Source organism: Eptesicus fuscus, chromosome 2 (assembly GCF_027574615.1).
Source record: "Eptesicus fuscus isolate TK198812 chromosome 2, DD_ASM_mEF_20220401, whole genome shotgun sequence".
NCBI classification, from domain to species: Eukaryota; Metazoa; Chordata; class Mammalia; order Chiroptera; family Vespertilionidae; genus Eptesicus; species Eptesicus fuscus.
The window spans coordinates 69,208,159-69,214,492 of record NC_072474.1 but is presented as its reverse complement, the minus strand read 5'-3'; positions in this window follow the sequence as shown (position 1 = coordinate 69,214,492).

Genomic DNA, 6,334 nt, shown 5'->3' with positions numbered 1-6,334 from the left:
TGGGTTATTTGGCAACTTTTCCAATTCGTTAAGTTGGATTGTTGCTAATTAATTTTCAAAACTTTTATTTTTATAACTTTTCAACATAAATTTGCCATGTTAAGCATTTTGAGTATATAATCCAGTGGCTTTAGTACATTTATAAAGTTGTGCGATCGTTACCACTATCTGTTTCCAAAAATTTTCATCATCCCTAAGGTAAACTCTATCCATTGTGCAATATTTCCCAATTCCTCCCACCCCCTAGTCCCTAGTCACTTCTAACTTACTTTCTGTCTCAATTTGTCTAATCTAGATATTTCATATAAGTGGAGTCATATAATATTTGTTCTTTTGCATTTGGCTTACATCACTTAATGTAATGCTTTCAAAGTCATTCATGTTGTAGCATGTATCAGAATTTCATTCCTTTTATAGCTGTGCAATAGTCCCTTACATACATATATATTTTTTGCTTATCCATTTGTCTGTTGATGGGTGCTTGGGTTGTTACCACTTTTGGTTATTATAAATAACTAGAGGCCCGATGCACAAAATTCATGCAAGAGTAGGCCTTCCTTTCCCCGGCTGCTGGCACCGGCTTCCCTCTGGCACCCAGAACCCGGGCTTCCCTCATAGCCCTGGCTTCATCCAGAAGGAGGTCTGGTCTAATTAGCATATTACACTTTTATTATTATAGATGCTGATATTGATATTGATGAAACAAATATCTGAGTCTCTGTTTTTAAGTATTTTGGTATATACCTAGGAGTGGAGTTGCTGGGTCATATGTTAAGTCTATGTTTAGCTTTTTGAGGGCTGACAAACTGTTTTTCACAGCAGCTCTACCATTTTACATTTCCACCAGCAATGCACAAGGATTCCAGTTTCTCCAAACCACCAATCCTTGTTGTTTTGTTTATTTATTACTAGAGGCCCGGTGCACGAAATTTGTGCACTGGGGAGGGTGTCCCTCAGCCCAGCTTGCACCCTCTCTAATATGGGACCCCTCGGGGGATGTCCAACTGCAGGATTCCTGTGGAATCGGGCCTAATCCTGCAGTTGCACATCCTTCTCACAATCTGGGACTGCTGGTATTTATTATAGCCATCCTAGTGTGAAATAGTATCTCACTGTGATTTTGATTTGCATGTCCCTAATGACTAATGATGTTGAGCATCTTTTAATGTGCTCGCCAGCCATTTCAATATCTCCTTTGGAGAAATGTTTATTCAAGTCTTTTTTTTTTATTGTTTAAAGTATTACATGTAGTAGTACATATATCTCCTTTTTTTTCCCCATTGACCTTCCCCCAGCTTCCCCTACTCCCTGTCGCATGCCCTCATCTCCACTCCCAACCCCAGTGTCTTGTGTCCATTGGTGTGCTTATATGCATGCATACTTGTCCTTTGGTTGATCTCTCCCCCCCCCCCCCCCCTCCCTAACACTCCCCTGCCTTCCTGCTGTAATTTGACAGTCTGTTTGATGCTTTACTGTCTTTGTATCTATCTTTTGGTTCATCAGGTTATAATGTTCTTTATTTTCCATAAATGAGTGAGATAATGTGGTATTTTTCTTTCATTGCCTGGCTTATTTCACTTAACACAATGCTCTCCAGGTCCATCCATGCTGCTGCAAATTGTAAGAATTCCTTCTTTTTTACTGCAATATAGTATTCCATTGTGTAGATGTACCACAGTTTTCTAATCCACTCATCTGCTGATGGGCATTTGGGCTGTTTTCAAATCTTAGCTATGGTGAACTGTGCTGCTATCAACATAGGGGTGCATATATCCTTTCTGATTGGTGTTTCTAGTTTCTTGGGATATATTCTTAGAAGTGGGATTACTGGGTCAAATGGGAGTTCCATTTTTAGTTTTTTGAGTGTTTATTCAAGTTTTTCACCTATTTTTTAACTGGGCTGTTTCCGTATATCTGATGTGCTGACTGGTTGAATTAGTATATCACTTTGGGTAGTATTGTCATCTTAATATTAAGTCTTCTAATCCATGAACATGGGATGTCTTTCCATTTATTTAGGTCTTAACCTTTACTCTTTTTTCGTTTAATAAGTATCACTCTAAGTATCATTTTAGCTGCATCCTACAATTTTTTATCTTTTTACATTTATTTTTAAATTTCCATTTTGATATATTCCTCACCTATAAATTATGTGTTTTGTTTATTTTCAAGTAAATGCTTTTACGTATACTATTGGTATTTTACTTAATTACATTGTTATCAGTGTGTGTGAGTTAAATACCAGTTGAGATATGTTGCAACTTGCTTTATGAACTTGCAAATATAATTTTCTTTTTTCTTTTTCAAAATATATTTTATTGATTTTTTACAGAGAGGAATAGAGAGGGATAGAGAGTTAGAAACATCGATGAGAGAGAAACATCAATCAGCTGCCTCCTGCACACCTCCTACTGGGGATGTGCCTGCAACCAAGGTACATGCCCTTGACCAGAATCGAACCTGGGACCTTTCAGTCCGCAGGCCTATGCTCTTTCTACTGAGCCAAACCGGTTAGGGCACAAATATAATTTTCTACATGTTCTTGAAAAGAATGTGTTTTCTGTAATTGTTGGATGCAAAGTTCTACATATATCCATTATATCAAGCTTTGAATCCTTGGTCCTCACTAATTTTTTTGGTCCTTTTGATATATTACTGAGAGTTGTATTAAAATCTTACTATTAGAATGTTTTAATCAATTTTTCTATGTAGGTCTATCAATTTTTTTTATATTTTAACCCATGTTATTAGATACATATAAGTTTACAATTGTATATCTCTGTCTAGTGTGTATACATGTATGTGTGAATTGAACTTCTTACCATTATGCATAATGATCTTTAGTAATCTTTATATATCTCTAATGATATTTTTCCCTTCAATTCTATTCTGTCTGATATTAATATAACTATATCAGGTTTCTTTTGGTTAATATCTGCCTGATACATCTTCCTTTATACTTCACTAATCAATATATTTATCATCCTCTCGGTTAAGTAAAAAAATCCAGTATCTCAGAAAAATATTTTTTGTTAATCTCCACTAAGTAGACATTATTATTAATTTATAAAATCCACTTTTTAAAAGAATACTTATATATTTTATTTTTTCAACATTCTATTGTATTTTATAATAGTCATTTTCTCCCTTTCACCTGAAGTACAACCTTTAGAATTGTCTCTAGTTTTGGTCTGTTGATGATAAAATTCTGCCATTTCTGTTGTCTGAAAGTGTTTTTTTGAGCCTTGTTATTGAAAGATAGTTATGCTAAATATACAATTTTAAATTGATAGTTATTTTTCACTCAAAGCTGGATTATTTCACTGTCTTTGGCTTCTGTCATTGCTTTACAAGTTAGCTTTAGTCTACTTACTTGTTCCTTTGTAAGCAATCTATCTTTTCTATTCAGCTACTTCTGATGTCAGCTTTTTGTCTTTCGTATTCATGGTAAAATGCTATATGATATTTTACTCTTGTTTATCTTACTTGAGGTCAGTTGTTCTCCCTGAAACTGAGGATTTGTATCTTTAATCAAGTCTGGAAAATTCTTAGCAATCGTATTTTTAAATACTGCCTCCTTCCCATTCTCTCTACCGTCTTTTTATGGAAAACTGACTAGAAGTATATTAGACTTTCTTACTCTTTCCTCCAAATCTTTCATATTTTCTATTTCTTTACTTATTTTGCTGTACTCCAGGCATTAATTCAGAGCTATCTGTGTTTACTAATTTTCTCTTGAGCTGATCTAATCTATGGTAAACCAGCCCACAGAGTTTTTAATTGCAACAATATTTTTCATTTCTGTAAGTTCTATGTAGTTCTTTTTCAAATATATCTTTAAAAATTGCTTCTTACACTTTGCTCATATTTTCAATTCCCTCTATTATTTCCTAAACATATTAAGCATGCTTACTTTATGTATATAAACATATATGCTTATACATAACTAATCACATGTATTTATATTCTACATCTGAACATTCCAATACATAAAGTTTCTACAATCTGATTTTGTCTTTTATTGTTTCTCCTGACTCTTAGTCATTGTGTCTTGTTTCCTCATAGATTTTGTTATTTTTCTTGGCAAGTTCATGCCCATTTTGAATTCATTAGTAGAAATTCTGTGAGAACTAGGCTGAGGGTAAGATTGTCTAGGCTCAAGATAGTCCTGCAGGGAGGATTCCAAGGGCTCTACCAAGGCAGGACCACTTATAATGTCTCAGTTTAACCTCCTGTTGCTTTTGTTGTTCAAATGTTTCTTTTTCTGGAAAGTACTGATAACTAAGTATTGCTGAGTATGTTTTATAATGCTACAGAGAGTAATTAATCCTTGTGTGAGAAAGATGCAGCAATAGGTTTGGGCAATCCTGTTATAGGTATTTAACTAATCTTATTTGGAAATGAATCTTATTTGGTCACACTACCTGGCAATAATGCTAGAAAAATACCTGGAACATCATCATCCTCACTGTTAAATAACATCTACTCATTAGATTATATGCAATACATTTTACCTTTGTATTGTAAGAGAGAGAGGGAGGGAGAGAGGGAGGGAAGGAGAGAGGGAGAGAAGGGGAGAGAGAGAGAGAGAGAGAATGTTCAGAGATTTCCTGGCTAATAACTATTATTAAGGTATGGAATGTGGTGAAATAAAAACGTTAGTTGTCTCCTACCAGATATGGAGACAAAATTACTACACATAGCAAATATCCTGTGAGAATGCAAAATTCATGAAAATAGGTGCGCTCTTCTTAATTCATGCAACAAACACTAGAAACTAAGTACCCAGATGACAAGAACCAAGTCTGTTAATTCTCCATTGCCTAGCATCCCCAGTGCCTAGCATGGTCATAACACACACTAGTTGTTGAATGAGTACCGACTGTGTGCCAGGCACGATACTAGGAGCAAGATGGAGATGATCCTTACCCTCAGTCTTTTGGAGAAATCCTGCTTCATCAAAGTAATGAAGCTTGAATTTGCAATCAATCAAATTATATCAAAGATATTATCGAACAATAAAAACAAGTCATCGGCTCCTTATAATGATTACATTTGTAACTTTCTCCATTAACGGACTCCTACAACTCTATGAAGTAGACCTGGCAAATACACCTATCCCCAGTTCACAGCTGAGATAATAATAGTACTCAGCAGTTATTGAGGGATTCTGTATTGCCAGCACTGTTTTAAGTGCTTTCCATTTATGATCTCATTGAATCCCCCCAATAACTATTATTTCTCCCACTTTCAGAGTAAGAAATCAACGAAGCTTATAAACCTTTAAGTACCCGTGCCCAGGAGTGCATCATTAATAAGTGACAGAGCGAGGATTCACCTAAGCCAGGCAGTGGGACTCCAGGCCCCTCCATTGTGTGCAGAGAAGACAGCTAAACACTCGCAGGTGAAGCTGCTGGAACGAATACCACTCAGGACACCTTTAATACTATCCAGATGGCTGATGGCTTCCCAAAGGTGGAACCAATTTACTGCCAAATAGTCTGAAAAAGCAGAAGACATCCTGAAATGCCTACAAACATTATTCTCTCAGAACAGACACGATGTAACGACTGCAATAATTCTGAGACAGGAGAATGCTTTGCTGCTATTTTCTCTGGAAGCAATGCTTAACATTTAAATCAGAAGCGCTCCAGAAGTAGCAAGAGAAATGAGCAAAACCCAAGGATACTCCTGCAACCCATATATATATATATGCATCTGCTTGCCAAGGCCAGCTGAGAGGGTAACTGCCCTGCTGGAAGTGGGTCAAGGCAAAAGAATCAAGTAACACCCGCTGGAATGGACTCTGGAAAGCGGCTGGTGACTCACAGCCGTGCGCAGCCCACGGTGGCAGAGGCTGCGGTGCCCAGGCAGTCCCAAGGCCCCTGGAAAGCATTTCATGCTGAAAGGCCGTCTCACCACGAGACATCGAGACATCGGTCTATTCCTTCCCCTCTCCGTCCAGGCTCTCTCTCCAGCTGCCTTCTTCTTTCCTTTCCTTCAAGAAACATTTTTTTGGAAAGGTAGTGAGCAAAATAGACCTGGCCCAGCTTACGGTCAATTTCAGTGGGAAGATGAAAACGCCTTCCCAACAGGCTAAAACACAATGAAATCAAGGACCTGGTCCTCTCCCTTCCCTCGCCTCGGTCCCCCACACTCGGGCGCCGGAGACCCCGGGGTGCGGCGGGGTGGAGCGTGCAGGGCGGAGCGTGCAGGGCCGCGATTCGGGGAGGGCGCCCGGGCAGCTCGCGCGTCGCTGTTGCGCGGTCTCCTAGCGACCCCAGAACCGGACGCACCGGACGGCGCTACCGCCCAAGGCTCAGCGTTGGCCGCG